The 18,436-nt window shown below is 47.7% G+C and overlaps 1 long non-coding RNA gene across 1 annotated transcript; it reads right to left on the bottom strand.

The window, feature by feature from the left end:
• Nucleotides 1-5,505: 5,505 nt before the first annotated feature.
• Nucleotides 5,506-10,339, bottom strand: LOC133241116 (uncharacterized). Its single transcript, XR_009734521.1, has 2 exons — nucleotides 9,924-10,339; nucleotides 5,506-6,431 (listed from the first exon to the last, which is right to left on the bottom strand). It is a non-coding gene; the product is annotated as an uncharacterized LOC133241116 (long non-coding RNA).
• Between the last annotated feature and the right edge of the window lie 8,097 nt (nucleotides 10,340-18,436).

Below are 18,436 nucleotides of genomic sequence, written 5' to 3'. Positions count from 1 at the left end.
GTGACAGCAGAGACCATATGGTCTGCAAAGCCTAAAATATTTCCTATCTGTAATGGCTTATATAGGAGAAAAATCTGAGGAGGAGTGGATATATGTATATGTAATACGTGAACCATGAACTTCCAGATGTTCAAGCTGGTTTTAGGAAAGGCAGAGGAACCAGAGATCAAATTGCCAACATCCTCTGGATCATCGAAAAAGCAAGAGAGTTCCAGAAAAACATCTATTTCTGCTTTATTGACTATGCCAAAGCCTTTGACTGTGTAGATCACAATAAACTATGGAAAATTCTGAAAGAGATGGGAATACCAGACCACCTGACCTGCCTCTTGAGAAACCTGTATGCAGGTCAGGAAGCAACAGTTAGAACTGGACATAGAACAACAGACTGGTTCCCAATAGGAAAAGGAGTACGTCAAGGCTGTATATGGTCACCCTGCTTATTTAACTTACATGCAGAGTACATCATGAGAAACGCTGGACTGGAAGAAGCACAAGCTGGAATCAAGATTGCCAGAAGAAATATCAATAACCTCAGATATGCAGATGACACCACCCTTATGGCAGAAAGTGAAGAGGAACTAAAAAGCCTCTTGATGAAAGTGAAAGAGGAGAGTGAAAAAGTTGGCTTAAAGCTCAACATTCAGAAAACTAAGATCATGGCATCTGGTCCCATTACTTCATGGGAAATAGATGGGGAAACAGTGGAAACAGTGTCAGACTTTATTTTTTGGGGCTCCAAAATCACTGCAGATGGTGATTGCAGCCATGAAATGAAAAGACGCTTACTCCTTGGAAGGAAAGTTATGACCAACCTAGATAGCATATTGAAAAGCAGAGATATTACTTTGCCAACAAAGGTCCATCTAGTCAAGGCTATGGTTTTTCCAGTGGTCACGTATGGATGTGAGAGTTGGACTGTGAAGAAAGCTGAGCGCCGAAGAATTGATGCTTTTGAACTGTGGTGTTGGAGAAGACTGTTGAGAGTCCCTTGGACTGCAAGGAGATCCAACCAGTCCCTCATAAAGGAGACCAGTCGTGGGTGTTCATTGGAAGGACTGATGCTGAAGCTGAAACTCCAGTACTTTGGCCACCTTATGTGAAGAGTTGACTCATTTGGAAAAGACCCTGATGCTGGGAGGGAGCATCAGGAGTAAAAACAGTAGCTAACAGTTGTGATGGTGTGACAGAGTCTCTTAGAAGGTCTTTTTGTGTAGGATTGAACCTCACAGCAACCTGGAGAGATAGGTACAGTTAGTGTGATCACTTTGCACAAGAGAAGTTGAAAGCTGGAGAGATTTAGGAACTTGCAGAGCCTGCTAAGTGGTGGAACCAGGCGTGAACCAGGGGAAGGCTTACTCTGGGGCCCCTGTCCTCCACCAGCTACAGGATCTGGGTTGGGAGAAGGGGGAGGGCAGCTCACTTGAATTAGGAGAGGTCAAGCCGTGACCCTGTATTTTTCTTCTCCGTCCCTTTGTCAAATGCTTAGTGACTACTTTTTGAGCAAGAGTCACCATGGAGCAGTGCTGGATTCTGCGAGTCAGAAGGAGAGATGAGGAGAGAGAGAAATGTCAGGTGTGGAGCCTGTATCTGAGGAGCCCACCCCAGAGGACAGAAGGCAGCTACACAATTAATGACTGTTTTCAGTAGAAACTGGCAGTGTCAAAAGAGAAGTGCAGATAAGATGCCAGGGAATTCAAGGTGCTTCATGGTCTAGAATATGACATAACCATACGAATGTTCAGGATCAGGGGCTCCTATGTCAGAGCCTGGACCAGCCAGGCATGCGATGTAAACAAAGGAGCAGATCTCATTCGCATTTAAGACAAGGAAAACGCTCCTTGGGAAGAAAAAGCTCCCATAGTCCAGAGCACTAGGCGTGCAAGTGCAGACTTTGAACAGGAGCCAAACAGAACCTCTCTCGGGGCAGATAAGTCATGACCTCTGTATTATGTTGACTGGTATATACTGACATGAAAAGATCCCATGTTGCTAAATGTAAAAAGCAGACTAGAGAACAGATTAACATCTTTCAGTACTTTTTAAATGTATATGTCTACACACATAGAAATACACAGAGGGATGGCTGGCAGGAATTGCTCCAAATTTTTGACGGGATTTAGAGAGACTGTTATTTTGCTTCTCTGGGTTTTTTCCTCCATTTCTCCCCCCCACCTTTTTTTTTTTTTTTTGTCAAAAAACTTCTATTACTTGCCTGAATTTTTATTTTTGATAGTTTAGAAGACAGATTATTTTATATGCTTTCCCAACTCACCATCTCCTAATTTCTACATTGCAAGATTCAACTCAAACATCCCCTCCTCCAGGAAGCCTCCCCTGCTTCCCAGAGTGGGTTTACCCATATCAGAACTCTTCTTATGTGGAGATTACTCTCCTTTTATGTGTATACATCTGGTTCCTCACTGAAGGAGATACAAGACGTGAGCTTCCAGAAAACGGGGACTGTACCTAACCCATCTTTGTATTTCTAGCAATTACCGTGGAATTTAGTATACTATGTGCTCTACAAATATTTGAGGAGCCAAGGCCTGAATTTGGAGCTGGAGGCAGGAGAGGAGGCCCAGTGAAGAAGAGGCAAACAGTGGACCCAAGGGCTGGAAGGGAACAAGAGGCAAGAACATTCCAGGCATTAAAGGGAGCAAGAGGGCATCCGAGGGATGGTGGACCATCCCAGTTGACTGGAGTGTGCAATGTTTCAGTGAGAATAGAAGGAAATCAGGCTGAGAAAGATGGGGGAGGCTATGGACAGGGGCAGGAGCGTCCGACTTGGGAGTTTAGATGTTGTTCCAGAAGCCAGGGCAAGCCCGGTCCCTCCCTTACAAAGCATCTCTTACTCCAGGTCATCATTCCTTTCATCTCCTGCTCTGCGGCACCACGACCATCCCACCCAGCCCCTCTAAGCCCTCTGGCCAGAGCTTTTTCCTGCCTTTCTGGCACTGAAAGCAGTGCTGGCTTCTGTCCCGAGCAGCGTGACCTGCTGCCCATGAGTCAGGGGCTCAGCCATTCCTCAGTGACTAAGGCTGTTGCTTCCCGCCAGTTTCCCGTAACCGCCTGAGTTAAGACTCAGTCTGAATCACCGTTTATTGTTTTTAGAGTTTTGTTTTTTTTTTCTTTTCTCCCTACCCTCCAGTTTTTAAAATATCAACCGCCTCAGCCAGCCCAGTGGAGCTGAATGATGCTGAGGAACTAGCCGGCACACCCACACCCACAAAAGAGACCCAGAGCCCCACTCTGCTGAGGTAAGCAAGGCAGCTGTGGCTGTGGAGCCAGACAGACTGGTGTTCAATCCTGCTTCTGTCCCTGCCCACTGGGCTCCCCTGAGCAAGCCACTTCACCTGTCTAAACCTCAACTTCCTTATCTGTAAAATGGGGATGCATACGTGAGTGGCAAATCGTCTCAGTTGTGTCCAACTCTTTTTCACCCTGTGGACTGTCCCCCACCAGGCTCCTCTGTCCATGGGACTCTCCAGGCAAGAATACTGGAGTGGGTTGCCATGCCCTCCTCCAGGGGATCTTCCCTACCCAGGGATCAAACCCATGTCTCTTATGTTTCCTGCATTGGTAGGTGGGTTCTTTACCACTAGCATCACACAGAATGGGGATAACAATGCCTACTTTAAAGGGCTATCATAAGGATCGGGGATAAAATCTGTAAAGCAGCAGGCACATGGCAGGCATCCTAGGAGTGGCAATTGTTGTCAGAAAGTGGAGCTCCTTCGCTTGGGAAGGAACTGATGCAGGAGAAAGCTGTGGGTCTCATGCCTTCTGCCCATCTGTCATTTCAGAAAGGCAGGGCGATAATGAGTTCCTGAAATTCACATTTCCGGAGTGCATTTTAAGCTGATGAGAAATCACTTAGTTCTATTATGAATAGCCAACATTTATTGAGCACTTAGTATGTGCCTGGCACTGTTCTAAGTACTTTAAAAATTTAGCCATCATCATAAGCTCATTGAGGTAGGTACTATTATTATCTCCATTCACAGATAGAGAAACTGAGGCACAGAAAGGTTAACTAGCTTAGTAGAGAGGCGGAGTCAGGATCTGAATTCAAACGACCTATTTTCAGGGGACTGTATCGTGCACAGCAGCTAGTCTCTCAGGGATGTCCCTGGCCTGGGTGCTCTATGCTTTAACGGGGTCCTCATTAAATAATGGCAGTGTGCCATGCACTAAACTGAGGAGTCATCAGCTTTCAGTTTAATTTTCACAGCATTTATTAAGGAGAGGGTTGATAGTCCTCATTTTCCAGCTGAGGAAATTGAGGCTTTGAGTAGGGCTACTGGTTAGTGGCAAAGTTAGTGCTTAAACTCAGTCCTCTCCTTCTCAAAGTTGGGGGTGGCTCCACCACTCCCGGTGAAACGGCTGGCTGGCTTGGCAGCAGGCTGATTTGAGTCTTTTTGAAGCTCATTGACCTGATTCTTTGACAGTAATGCCCCACTGGTCTGCCTAAATCCTCCAGAACAGGAGACCAGATTGTTGGAGTCTAGCGATGGATTCCCCATCTTGGGAAAACCATCCTTTGCGCTGATGATGGTCTATGACTCTGAGGCCCCGGGCAGCCCCTGGCAAGTCAGGGTTTGAGGTCCAGGAATTCCGTCCACAACAGCGCACGTCTAGTATCCAGAGACTTGCATGGATGCCCACTGAGGACTTCCTGCAACCAAATGGTCAGGAAGCCACCTGGGGAATCTACACATACAGAGAGAAGGGGCTGATAATGCTAATGTGCTAGTAATAATTGCTTCCATGTACCGCTTGCTAAGCACTGGGCTAAACCTTTTACATACAGGCATTAGCTCCTGTAATCCAATTATTATCCCCACTTAACAGATGGAACCACTGAGCCTTAAAGAAGTTAGTAAGCTGCCCAAAAGGAACTATGGACTGGGCACTGGATGGACAACATGGCCTAGTTAACCCCTGAGGGACCCCTGGAGACTGGTATGTATTTTGCATGTTTTCAGTTGAAAACATTGAAGTTCAGAGAAGTGAAGGTTCACCCATGGTCTCACAATTAGGATGGAGGAGGCCTAGACTCCAGCCTAAGTTCCTCTGTGGTTTGTCAATTATGATAGCCTGGCCCCGGCTAAAAGTTAGATGACCTGGGTTTTAGTAGCTGCTTTCTTTGCCTTTTATACACAAAATGGGAGGTGTTGGATTAAATTATCCTTTAAGTTTGTTGCAGTGTTAATATTTTGTGATTCTCTGAGGCAAGAATGCCTTGGATTTGGGGGAACCATAGGTGGTCTTGTTCTGAGATCCGTCTAAGCCCATTGACCAAGGACAGCTAGGGAGAGAGAATGGTTTGGTGTTTCCACCAAGCAGGGTGTCCAGGAAGCAGAAAACCTCATGGCAACAGCTGGGGGATGAAGGTTCAAAAATGTGTTTTCCTAAAAGAGAAAAGAGAGATATTGGGCTTCACCCCAGAGGCCTGCAAGCCCTGTACTTGCCCAGCATCAAGACGGAAGCAGAAGCCCAGAGTCAGGGACAGAGACATCCACGGTTTAATGGATGGGGGACCTTACATGTTTGAACCAAGGTCCTGGAGCAACACCTCATTGTGTGCGGCAGATGGCCAGCAGGACTTGGCAGTTGTCTTCGCTTCCAGTGGGGAGGGTGGATGGAGGAGCTACCAGATATAGGGGAAATTGACATCAGATTGGCTGTCAGTTACCAGGGAAACCAGAAGAGAAGCACGCCCCTCACTACCCTTTTGATAAGCTATCAAACTGGAGATGTTGTGATCTAAAGATTAGAACAGTCACTAGCTGGGGCCTGGGGGCAAGTATGTAGGCATTTACTGATTAGGTTCCATGATTAGAAGGGAAGGTCAGTCGAATGAGTGGAGCCTGGGGCTGGCCAAGCAGGGGATATACGGACAGCAAGAGAACCAGCATCCTGTATGGCCTGACCATATTGGAGACTTGGGCTGCCTTCTTCTTTAGCTACTTGTGTCCTGGCAAGGTTTGGATTGTTAGGTGCCCTACTTGGTGCAGAGGAAACCATGCCGTGCTGAGTTCAGCAAACTCCTCCACGCTGGCGTTACTTGTTGATTTCTCAGCCCAATGGTTGAGCTCATCCAAGAGGCCAGTGGACAGGACAGTCAGACAAGGCCCTGGAGCACCCCCAGAGAGCATCTGTAGGTCCCCTCTGCCCTGAACACAAGACAGCACAGCTAGTTCTGCCTCTTTTTGGCTAGGTGAGTCACTCAGTCCCTGGAAATCCCAACTTGACTCCACATTTGTCACTCCAAATGACAAGTACAGGGCCACGTCTCACAGGTCTTCAAGGTGGTGAGAAGGATATTCAATTAAATCTTCAACACTATAACTCTATTAAGTTTAAAAAACCAGCCTTTACACTCATTAGCTTATCTGCTTCATTGTTGACAAGATCCTTTCTTTTACCTGAAAAACAATAGTGAATGGAGATGTTAGCAATTTGAAGGTTTTACATTCCTAATTTAGGAATACTAAATAAAAGTGAGCAAGCCAGTGTGCTCCTCCAGTGTTTTTCAACTTGCTCATTTCTGAAATCTAAAAGCTGGAGATCACTCAGAATATTAGTTTCTTTGTCTATAAAGTGGCGATAAGAATTAGGTCTGTTTGCCTTAAAAGGTTACTGCAGTGAAAAAAAAATAGTGAGGTAATAGATAATCTGTATGTCCCTAAACTCAGTCCAGGATAGAGTTATGTTTCCTCTTATGTCAACCATTATGGTCTGAGTTACTTTATTGGACATTAGCCCTTGCGGCAGTGTCCCCCAACTATTTCTGAGGGGTTCTCCAGTGTATTGCTTTACATGTGGTCCAGAGGGAATCTCAGGGGTTCTGCCATCCCATGGTACCCTTTTGTCCCCACACCACAGGCTGGGTTATTTTTTTGTTAATTTTTCGGCCGTGCAGTACAGCATGCTGGATCTTAGTTCCCTGACCAGGGATTGAACCCATTGCCCCTGCAGTGGAAGCCCAGAGTCTTAACTGCTGGACTCCCAGGGAAGTCCTTCACAGTCTGGGTTATTCTTGCCCTGTGTGAGGTCATTAACCGCTTGGCTGGCTCAGCTATCATCACCGCTGGCCTTCTCTGAGAGCCCAGGGGCGAAGAGGAAGTGCTTGCCTCAACTCAAGGTCAGTCTGGGTTGCTCCCACTTCTCAGAGGAGAGGCAGATACTCAGTCATGCCCCCTTGAGCATCACATAAATGTTGATTATCACCAAAACTTGCTGTTTCCTTGAGCTGCTGTGGCTTCCACCATGGTAAACAGTGGTGGCGAGGTGCTCTCTGGCTCCTGGATGGTGTCCATGTAGCTGAGGGCAGCCCACTGACCCCCAGACCCCTCATGGCCTCTCCATACAGCAGGTCTGATGCAGTTTTCCATGGTGAAGAACACCTCTCCTTCATCCCTCAGCCAGTCCAGAGCCTCATCGCATTTCCTGCACCTCCAGGGTGATCAGCTATGGGAATACCCCTTCCCTTCAAGGGAAGAGGTTTCCCTATACGCCCAGGCTGGTCTTGTCCCCTGTGGCCTAAAGAGCCACTGGTTGAACCTTGCTGCACACTGGGCCATTATACGCATGGTCCCCAGCACAGTGCTGGTATGTGGCAGGTGGTCACTGGGTGTTAATTTCCCATCCTAAGTCCTTCCCTCCATAAGTACAGATTCAAGCAGGGCCAGGACCTGGAAATCCACTTCTCAGAGAAAGCCAAAGATTCTTCCTGTGGTCAAACTGGAATTGCACGGGAGAAGGGGGCAAGGCCCCAACGCTGACCCCAGTCTATACCCACAGAGGAGCCCCAGCTGTGAAGTCCACCCTGGGCCCTGCTTCCACAGCAACCCCAACAGCTTCATCCCTGAAGGCCCAGCCAACTTCTCAGCTTGGTGTGTTTGGATGACTTGTCCTACCCTCTCTGTTTGGAAGCTCTGCCATCTGGCTTTGAATCATCTTAATTTCCAGCCTAGCAGGAGTTTTCCTCTTATTTCAAAGGCCCATGATATCATCCATCTGCGGGGACCAGTTGAGGACCAATCCTTGGGAATGTCCAGACTCAGCCATAGATAGGGGTGAGGAAGCTGACTCCAGGCTGGAATCGTGCCCATGGCCACACTCCTTCCCAGTTTCTACTTAAACAGGTCTGCTGATGCAGCCAGGATGAGGTTGGGCCCCAAGATACTGTAAATGAAGAAGAGGAAGGAAGAACTGAGTGACTAGGGAACAGATCGAGGGCCCGCATAAAAGGCCATGCACCTAAATGCCTACGTTCTGCAAAGATGTGTTTTGTGCCTCTAGACCTAAAACATGTTCTTTCCTACTTAAGAGTCCATTGATCTGTTTGGGGTTAAAAGACTTTCATGCAAATGAGTGAGACCTCCATGCAAGTCAGGGATGACTGTGGGTGCAGCAGGGACTGTTCCTGGAGACAGGGGAAGCAGACCTATCATCTCTGCCTCTAAGCTGCTGTGTTACGCTTGCCAAGTCACTGTCCCTCTCTGGTCCTCGGTTCCCCCATCTGTCCAGTGAAGATGCTCCGGCCCCTAAGGGGACCTGCTGCTGCGACCACGGGAGTTGTATGAGGCTACAGGATTCCACCCTGTACCCATTGCTGCCTTTGGATCTGGGCTCACTCAGAGCTCCTTTCCAAAGAGCAAATCTCATTAGATCACTTCCCAGCTTGCAATCCTGTGGTGGCTTCTCACATCCCTTAGGGTAAAGTCCACAGTTCCCAGCAGGTTGAGGAGGTCTTGTGCACTCCCCTGGCTCCCTGTGCTTTGACTACACTGGCCTCTTTATTGTTCTATTCCCTGTGCTGTGCCCACCTCACCCTAGCGCCTCCCCATAGGCTCTTTCTGGGCTCTTCCTTTCTCTTAGGTCCCCTGCTTCTCCCTTGTATAACTCATCTCCTGCTTGTCATCATCATAGTTTGGTGTCTCTCCACCCACCATCTCCCAGGAAGGCAGGACCCTCTTGTTCCCCAGGTTGTCCCCAGCCATGTCGCCTGTGCCCTTAAGGAGGCACCAGACTGACAGTCCTTGTCATTGTCACATCCTGGCTCTGTGACCTTCAACAAGGTACTCCCTTCTCTAGGTCTTACTCGTCTCACATAAGTGAGGGGGTTGGACTGGATTATAACATATGGTCATTAATGGGTGCTTATATTTTTGCAGGCCCTGGGCAAAACCCTTTATATGCAGTACAGGTTGATTCCTACAGCAATCAACACTGTCATTAGCCCCATTTTACAGATGCAGAAATTGAAGATTAGCAAGTTCATCTCATTTTCCCAAGGTCACATGGCTACCAAGTGGCAGAGTCAGAGTTTCAACACAGGTTTGTCTGTCCGCCTCTGAACACTTAGGTCCTCTGCTCCTCCTTTGCATAACCCACCTCTTGTCATCACCATAGTTTGGTGCGTCTCAGACTGTGAGCTCACAACCACCTTGCCCCTTATCTAAGGACCTCCTCACCATATTCCAGGAGGGTGAGTCTGCCTAGAGTCTTAGAAGGGGCAGCATGAAATTAAAGACAACTATGCTGTCAATACAGATTTCTTCCTGGAAGCAGGGAGACAGTGCCAGCCTTCATCCTCGCATCTTTGAAACTGTGGCAGCTCCAGCAGCCCAATAGCAACTGTATTAATAGGTGAGAACCAGAAAAAAGAGCTGGAAAGATTTCTTGTCCAGACAGCAGGTCTCCAGTTAAAGGCTTCCCTCTCACCCTGTGCTAGTTTTCAAATTTAAACTTCCATTGAAGTAGCACATGCATTCAGAAGAGAGCACGCATTATACGTATAGAGGCGAATGAATCATCTCAAAATGAACACACCCAGGTAATCACCACCCAGGTCAAGACACACAACATTATCAGCAACCAGCGTCCCCATCAAGCCCCCTCCTAATCATTACCTTCCAGGACCTGTGTGTTTTGATCTGAGGATATTTCCTGGAGCTATAGAGAAAGACTGGGAAAATAAGTTATTTTTTAAATTATACTTTCATCTCCAGGGAAATTGTAAGTCTGCTGGAAGGAGGTAAAGGAGGGGAGGAAGGAATTCAACACTAGATGTACTAAATCCTCAGACATGACAAATGGCTGCAGGTTCCAGACTGTGAGATCACAAAGGTGAGAGCCTTGCCCTCGCTGCAGGGTTAGATCAGGCCTCGTGAGGAAGTCACACTCAGCTAAATCTAGGAGATTGGGCCCAGAGCCTCTGTGCCCTAGGCCGCCCCTCAGCCTCCATTCAGATGAGACTGCTGGGGACTTTAGCACTCTGGATGTGACTGCTGGGGGAACTGCTTCCTGGTTTCTTCAGAAACCACGGAATGGGATGAAAGGGGAGATGGGGCCCACAGAAACACCCCCCATTTGAGGAGGGTCTCCTTCAGAGGTGGTCTGTTGTCAAGCTCAAGCGTCTCTACGTAAGGGGAAAAAATATCCCACCTAGGACTTTGAGCTGCGTGATCATGAAGCCCCCAAGACCCTTGCATGGGTGGGGGGTTGGTTGTTGGCCTTATATTTGTCATATGTAGAGGAACAGCTTGAAGGTAGAGGAGAAGAGGGAGACAGAGGATGAGATGGTTGGATGGCATCACCGACTCAATGGACATGAACTTGGGCAAACTCTGGGAGATGGTGAGGGACAGGGAAGCCTGACATGCTGCAGTCCAGGGGGTCGTGGAGAGTCAGACACGACTTGATGACTGAACAGCAACGAAAGAGGATCAGAAGACTCAGTACAGGGGAGGGTCAAGTGCTTCGGCAAGCACAGACACTGATCTAGACCTTGGTCTGTAGAATTCTCACTCATCCCCACAAACACTTTGGACATGGTGAGTTTAAGTGGTTTTGTGGCCACCCTCCTACTATACCAGGTGTGAGGCTGTTGTCGTGCTTCTCAGATGACACTGTGGAACTAGGGGGCACACAAAGCCCCGGGGTAAACCCACAGCTAGCGTCCTCCTGGGCATCAATTTCACTTTACATTTCGAGAATAGAACCTATAGGTATTTTTTAAAAGACAAAATGAGGATATATTATTAAATAGAATGACAAAATGTATCTACCTTTCCAAGACTTCAAAGGAAAGAGCTGTTGTCAGGAAGCTTTAGGTGGTTCCATTGTAGAGCTCATCAGTCACCTGGAAAACACATCAGCCATTAGGGTTACTTTTTGTGGACAAGTCTCAGTGAGACTCACCAAAGGAGGCATTGGTTCAGTGTGTACAACATAGGGAGACAGTTATTACCAGGCTGTATCACTGAGAAGGAGGTTGGGCTCTGAGTAACGGTACTTTATAAAGTCCCCCAGTTAGCCTGGGACAGTCCCCGCTTATGCCTATTGTCCAGGCGTGATTATTAATAGCTTCAATTTCTGCTGCCAAAGGAGCCCAACTTAGATGAAAAATCATATAGTCATTCTAGCTCTGCAAACCTAGCAAGATGACGGGAGGAGGCCTGGAAGCTCAGTTCTTAGCTGGGAGTAACTCAACAGAGGGTAAGCCTTGTATGTCCCCGAAAGGTGTTCCCAGAGACTCTGGGATCTGTTTGGAGAATCCCGATGTGGTCTTTCCAGTGATCCACTCTTGGTCCCTGCCCACCCCACCCCAAGTCAAGGCAAACCTGCTGTGGACACAGATCATGTGACAATGCCAGGTCAGAGTCACAGAGAGCAGGCTGAGCCAGCCTCAGCCAGTTTCTGGAGCAGCCAAAGAGGAATCATCTACCGGAACAATGTAAATTCTAGTCTGAGAGGGTGGCATTGCCAAAGTCAAGGTGATGTGTCAGTTCCAAGGGATGAGGACAAAAGCATCATCAGGAAATGAGGCAAGAAGCCTGGAGCCAGGAATAGGATAAAAGTTTAGGAAGAGGTGTGCCAGGTAGAAGCAAGGGCTTGGGAATTGGGCGAAGGCTGTGACAACACTCGAGGCTGAGGGTTGGCGCAAGAGGGGATGTGCTGGGTGGGAGACATCGACCAGGCTGGACAAGCACGCCCCAGACTGCATTCACAATTGGCCAGCGAAACTGCCTTTTCATGTCTGGCTACGGTGGCCTTGCTATGATTATCTTATGAGTAATTATTTTTACTACTCATAAAAAAATTTATTCATGAGGGAAGAGAGGAATCTTTAAAAAGGAAAGGGCTTATTTTAGCATTAACCCTTTTCTGATTATTTCCTTGGGGACAAATTAATCAGCCTGCCCCATCCATTTTAACTAGCCTTGTCAGAATGTGTGGGTACTGGGTATCGATGTCAGTATGGCAACTGGACAGAATGTCTTTCCCAGGAGACGTTTGTCATGTGGATGCTGAGTTCAAAGAAAGAGATTGTCGTGGTTGCCAATGTATGATATGGACCATCATATGGGAATCGGGCAAATGCTGCAGAAGATTCACTGATATCAATTGTAACACTTTCCTTTTTCCTCCCTATTTCTGCCACCTAACAGTCTCAGGCTACCTCTCTGGGCCTTTCCTCTCCTGGCCAATGACTTCATGGCCAAAGTCAGGGCCAACACACCTGTATTGAATGCTTGCTCCTTGCATGGAGCAAGAATATGGCACCCTGGCTGCTCTGTCTTGTTCCCCTTAATCCACTGTTAGGGCTGGGAGGCCAAGGGGACAACCAGCAAGGTGCGGTCTCTGCGGTTTTGGTTTCAGCAGTGTCAGGGGAAGATTCTGAACCCTGGAAGCCGAAAGCAAATGTGGCAAGTTGAGAAGAGGCATCCTGGCAGATTGGGGCTGAAAAAAATGTGTAAGAGTTTCAGAGCAGCCCCAGAAGGAGTTTATTGTTTTGGTTAAGGATGAAAAGTTGGGCTTACCTGGAATGAAATCCAGACTTGACCACTTACCAGGTGTATGATCTTGAGCAATTTAATTAACCTTTCTGTGCTTTAATTGATATGTATACATGTAAAGTTATGGTGAGACCTACTTCTTGGGGTCATTGCAAGAGTTAAGTGAGACAACACATGTAAAGTGTTTAGAATCAGTCCCAGCACATAGTAATCACTCAATCAAATACTGTAACAAAAAATTAATTAAATTTCTCAGGACTCAAGGGAGAATATACTAGAACATATGAAAACGTATATATCAATTCAACACTGTATGTGACTGTTTTGAGTGGAATGGATGCAAAAGCCAAAGTGAAAGCCAAACTTTCCCTCAGAGCTAGAAAAATGATACTGATGAACCTATTTGCAAAGCAGGAAAAGGGACATGGATATTAGAGAGCAGACTTGTAGAGACAGTGGGGGAAGGAGAGTAGCATTGAAACATACATTACCGTATATAAAACAGATAGCTAGTGGGAAGTTGCCCTATAACACAGGCAGCTCAACCTGGTGCTCTGTGATGACTCAGGAGGGTGGGAGGGAGGCTCAAGGGAGAGGGGATATATGTATACATATAGCTGATTCATGTTGTTGTAGGTCAGAAATCCACACAACATTGTAGAGCAGTTATCCTCCAAATAAAAAATGTTTTTAAGTTACAAAAAGGAAATTTTCCCTGGGGTTTGTCTGGGAACCTTTGTAAAAGAAGCAGATTCCAGTCACACCAGCAGGTATGAGGGAAAGCTCCTGGACGGGCTTTAAAGGTCTTCTAGTCCAGGTTCTTGATTTGCAGGTTGAGAAACAGGTCCCAGAGAGGGGCAGTGACCTAACCAAGGTCACACAGCAGTTTCCAGGCAGCATCAGGCATAGGAGCCAGATCCAGTGACCTCGAAACTAGGGTTCCTGTCACAACACTGCACAGACCAGAGTTTTCTTTCCTGGGGTCTGTTCCACCATCAAAGCTGAGCTTCACCCATGAGGAAGCCAGGAGTCCTACACAATGGCCTAGGCCAGGGCTTCTCAGATTTTAACATGCAAATGCTTCTCCTGGGCATCTTGTTCAAAATGCAGGTCTGGGTGGACCTAAGAATCTGCATTTCTGAAAGCTCCCAGGTGATGCTGCTAATTGGGATCAGACTTGGCCTAACAGGGCTCTAGGCCAGTGCAGTCCAATAGAAATATCATATGACCTGCATATGTCATTCTCAATTCTCTAGGAGCAACATTAAAAAAGAAACAAATGTCACTCATTTTCATACATTTATTTCACCCAGTGTATCCAAAATATTCTCATTTTAACATATAATCAGTATAAACATTATTAATGAGATATTTTACATTTTTTCATACAAAATCTTCAAAACTCAGGGTGTGTTTTACCCTTAGAGCACATCTCCATTCAGATTTGCTGTATTTTAAGCATGAGGTTGCCACGTGTAGCTATTGGGTGCAGGGCAGTTATAGGTAATCCCTCTGTGGGTCTAGCCCTTTGCACCAGCTGACAGTAACCATCTTGGATCTTCCTCTGGCTTTTCCCACTTTGGTAGGCCCACCTAGCCCACTCTTTTACCTTTTTTGTGGGTGAGGACAGCCCTAAGCCTTGAAGAATAGCAGCCGAGGGCCGCACCAGCCCAGCTTCCTGTGAATACGGTAGCCTGTGCATGCTAAGTTGCTTCGGTTGTGTCCAACTCTTTGTGACCCCATGGACTGTAGCCCATCAGGCACCTCTGTCCATGGGATTCTCCAGGCAAGAATACAGGAGTGGGTTGCCATGCCTTCCTCCAGAGGATCTTCCCAATCCAGGGATCGAACTCGTGTCTGCCTGTGTCTCCTGCATTGGCAGGTGGATTCTTTACCCACTGAGTCACCTGGGAAGCCAAGTAAGGAAGGCCAAAACTCACCTTCCCTTCTTTATCTGGGTAACCCTGGGTTTATCTGGACCCAAAGACCTCTGTGTGACTGGCACAGTGGTGTCGGAATATACAATTAAATGCTTGAGAGTCTGTGTGCTCTGTTCTCAATTAGAAGAGCCCAACTGAGAATACTTTCCATACGGCTCAAGCCCTGCCACTGTCTGGCCTGGTGGCTGGAAGGTTTTTCTGTGGGGCCAACCATGACGGTGAGAGACACAGGCTGTGATTCCATGGCAGAGTGCCAGCATGACATCTGTGGGCCCTCTGTGACTTCGGGCGCGGTTCTGCTCGTGCCAAAGAGACATCAATGGATCATCCGACAGCTCTGACCGTGCTCACACACTGGTTGGGAGGAATCCCCGCACCGGCCCGGGGCCTCACTGGGGGCGGTTTCGGGTCTTGTCTGAGCCAGAAGGAAAGCTACAAGCATCTTCCCCAATCTGTGGCTTGCAGGTGACTCACCAGACCCTTCTGTTCACATGTACCCCCCTGGAAGCCCATGTCTGAGAAGCTGGGGCATTTGGCTCCTTGACCAAATGTTTGCATTTTCTTGCTTTTGTCTGAGAAAGCTCATAGTTTGGTGCTATCTAATGTTAAACATATGAATATCTGGGAACATCTAAATATGCTGTGCTCTACAGACAAAACATCTACACAGGGATGTTCTGATGAATGGAGTTTTCCAGTAAAGCAGATACTGTTCCTTGTTTCATTCCTTATGGTTGCAAAGCCTCCTAAACCTGGATTGACTTTTCCTCTGCCTCAGCAAGTGGAGTGTAATGAGCAAAATCCGATCTTATCTAATCGTTGGCTGTCATTATTGCCTCCACAGACATTTTTGCATCTTGATCGTATAGGCCATTTTATTTCATTCATTCAGTCGACAAATACATATCGAGTACCTGCCATTGTTCTAGGTTCTGAGGATACGTCAGAAAGAAGTCCCCACTCTTTTGGAACTTGAATCCAAGTGTGTGCCTGTGTGTTGAGGTGAGGGGATGAAGGACAGGGATGAACAAGAAATGAGCAAATGACATATAAGCTTGGTAGTAAGTATTCTCGGTGCTGATGTGCACTTAATGGGCCCCACGCTGAGGCCACTGGGCAGCTGAGACTCCTCAGCAGTGGGCTGACCCCCACTCAGAACAGGTTTTGTTCCCTGTCCAGGGTCCCTGCTGCCTGGGGGCCTGACCGATACCTTCTCTCCAAGCTCAACAGCTCCCTAGTTCCTTCTGGCTGAGATTTGCCAATTAAGCAGATCATTTGGTGCCCGCCTGCTCCGATATTTTCAGGTTCATTTTCTCTGTCGCTTATCTGCCACCAGCCCATCTCTGCCTGGCTCTTGGTTTCCTCTGTGATTGAAGCCATGACTATGTGTGATGCTCAGCCTCCATAGGGTCCCCTCGTGACGGGAGGGGAGGCTGTGTTTGTGGTGAGATAGCAGATGGACTATTTGCACCGTAAACTTTCCCCATTGTCATGAGGTTGGAGCAGTGATAGCTAGAGGAAATATAAACAACAATTTTCCCTGCACTTTTCTTGTCTCTGTCAGTCAGGTGTGCCATGCTGACATGAACACAGGAGTCATTTGTTCTGTGTTTGAAGCTGAAATGTGCCATAAATACACCATGGCCCTTCAAAGAGTTGGTTCACAACAGCCTGTTCTAAGAGGCCACCAAAGTCATCTTTTCAGGAAAATAAAACAAAAATATGTTTACAAAACATTGCCCTTGGGAAAAGTTGAAAACATTTTTCCTATTTATGATCTAGTCTTTTTCCACTTGACAAATATTGATTGCTCTCTCCCAGCCACACCCCTGCCCTTCCTCCTGTTTTAGGTGGGGTCCCAATTCACATGGGCTTCTGGTGAAATAACAAGTGTATTTGTACCTAGCCCAGGAGAGTCCAAAAGCCAGCCACGGAGGGGACATTCGAGGCCAGTCCTATTCTAGGAAGGGGACAGAACAGAGAGAAAAGACAGTCTTGGGAACCCACCGGAATAGGCTGTGGTCTTCATTAGAAAAAGTTTGTAGCTGGTGAGAGAATGTTAGGAGACTGGATCTATCATTAAATATCATTAAACGATCCATATGAAAGTACCATTTGGGAGTCACAAATAGTCATTATTGGTGATTTCCAATAATGGTTCCATCTGAAAATGAACAATAGCTACTAGTTATTGATTCCTGCTTGTGTGCCAGGCATTGAGCTAAGCACTTTCCAGCAATGATGTCATTTCATCTTCACAGTATCCCCAAAGCATGGTGTCTTTTCCAGAGGCAGACTCTAAGATGAGGATTTGTGATTTCTTTAAAGAAGTACTCCCAGGAAAAAAGCAGGACAGGGACAGGGATGAAGCCAAGTGAGGGTATGTGTTTTGGGCAAAGTCTCAGCTCATCCTATGAAGAGCTGCATATCTTCAGTTACCTCTCAGTAACTCAAGACAAGAGAGCTGGGCTTTTGTGTGCCCACAGGCCGTCACTGGTAATGGGTGCCCCAGGAGCCCATGCTCAGGCTCCCTGGACTCTCTTGCACACCTAGGTGAAGGGGCTCCAGTAAGCCACTGGCGGCCTGTGAGCAAGATCAGAGGTACCACCAGTGGAGGCAAAGCAGGTGGAATCCGAGGGAGGGGATGGCCACGGAAACAGTAAGGGGGCCCTGGCCTCCAGGCAGAACACCTTCAGAGTCCGCTGGAGGTGGGAGTTCATTTTATTGCCCTTTCACACGTGAGGCAGTTGAGGTTTAGAAGGATAAAAGGAACTCAGCTCTGGCCATGAAGAGGTAGGGCCAGAACTCTGCTGTCCCTAATTGGCCACTGTCATCCTCTCGGGGGCAGTTCCAGTGTCACAGGGGTCAAGCTGGTGGCACCTGGCTCATCCTTCCCTTAGACTGAGTTTTCAGAATCTACTTGTCTCATTTGGATGGATTTGGATAGCAGGGGTAGGGCACGGCGGGGCTCACCCCAGTGTCCGACAGCCATAACCGGTTGAAGTCCTTTAAGTAGGGAGCTGGACTTTTCATCACATTAGCTCTCCCGTGTGCCTCTCTAGGTGGGTAAAGGGGCTCTGTGAGATCTGCTCTCAGATGTCTCCTTCCAGGGGCCTAGAGGCTGTCCTCTGACTCAAGGGTGACTCCCACTCCCACGGCCATGGCTGATGGCAAAGTGCTGGGCAAGGGCACTGCCTGAGAAGGCAATCGCTGCTGTAATCCAGAGTTCACTCCAAGCTGAGCCAGACCAAGGGACGCATGGGCACCAGAATACCTGGGGAAGGCATCCCCTCTAGCTGTTGCCTCCGCCCACCCTCCCTGGCCAGGTGTGGTCACTTGCCCTCGGTGGCCTTCCCCCAGGGAGCTGAGTCAGAGCTTTCCAGCCCAGAAGTGGGAGGACACAGAGTCTGGAGGCTGGGTTGGAGTTCATAACTCCTGTTCATCCACTTACTAACTGGAGTGGTTTTTTGACTTTGTACCTCCATGCTGTCATCTATAAACAGGAAATGGCAATATTCTACCCTGCAAAGAATAAATAAGATGTTATCAGGCAGTGCCTAGCACGGAGTGGGCATTTGAGAAATGTTTGGTCCCAGCCGTTTTCCCTTGGTTTTGCTGGCACTGCTTCCTGTCCCATTACCTGTCTTAACTTTGGGTCATTGTGTGTAATTCAGTCCAGCTGCC

The sequence above is a fragment of the Bos javanicus genome, chromosome 29 (genome assembly GCF_032452875.1).
Source record: "Bos javanicus breed banteng chromosome 29, ARS-OSU_banteng_1.0, whole genome shotgun sequence".
Lineage (NCBI taxonomy): Eukaryota > Metazoa > Chordata > Mammalia > Artiodactyla > Bovidae > Bos > Bos javanicus.
The sequence above is the reverse complement of the archived record's forward strand: the minus strand, read 5'-3'. Positions and strand labels throughout refer to the sequence as shown.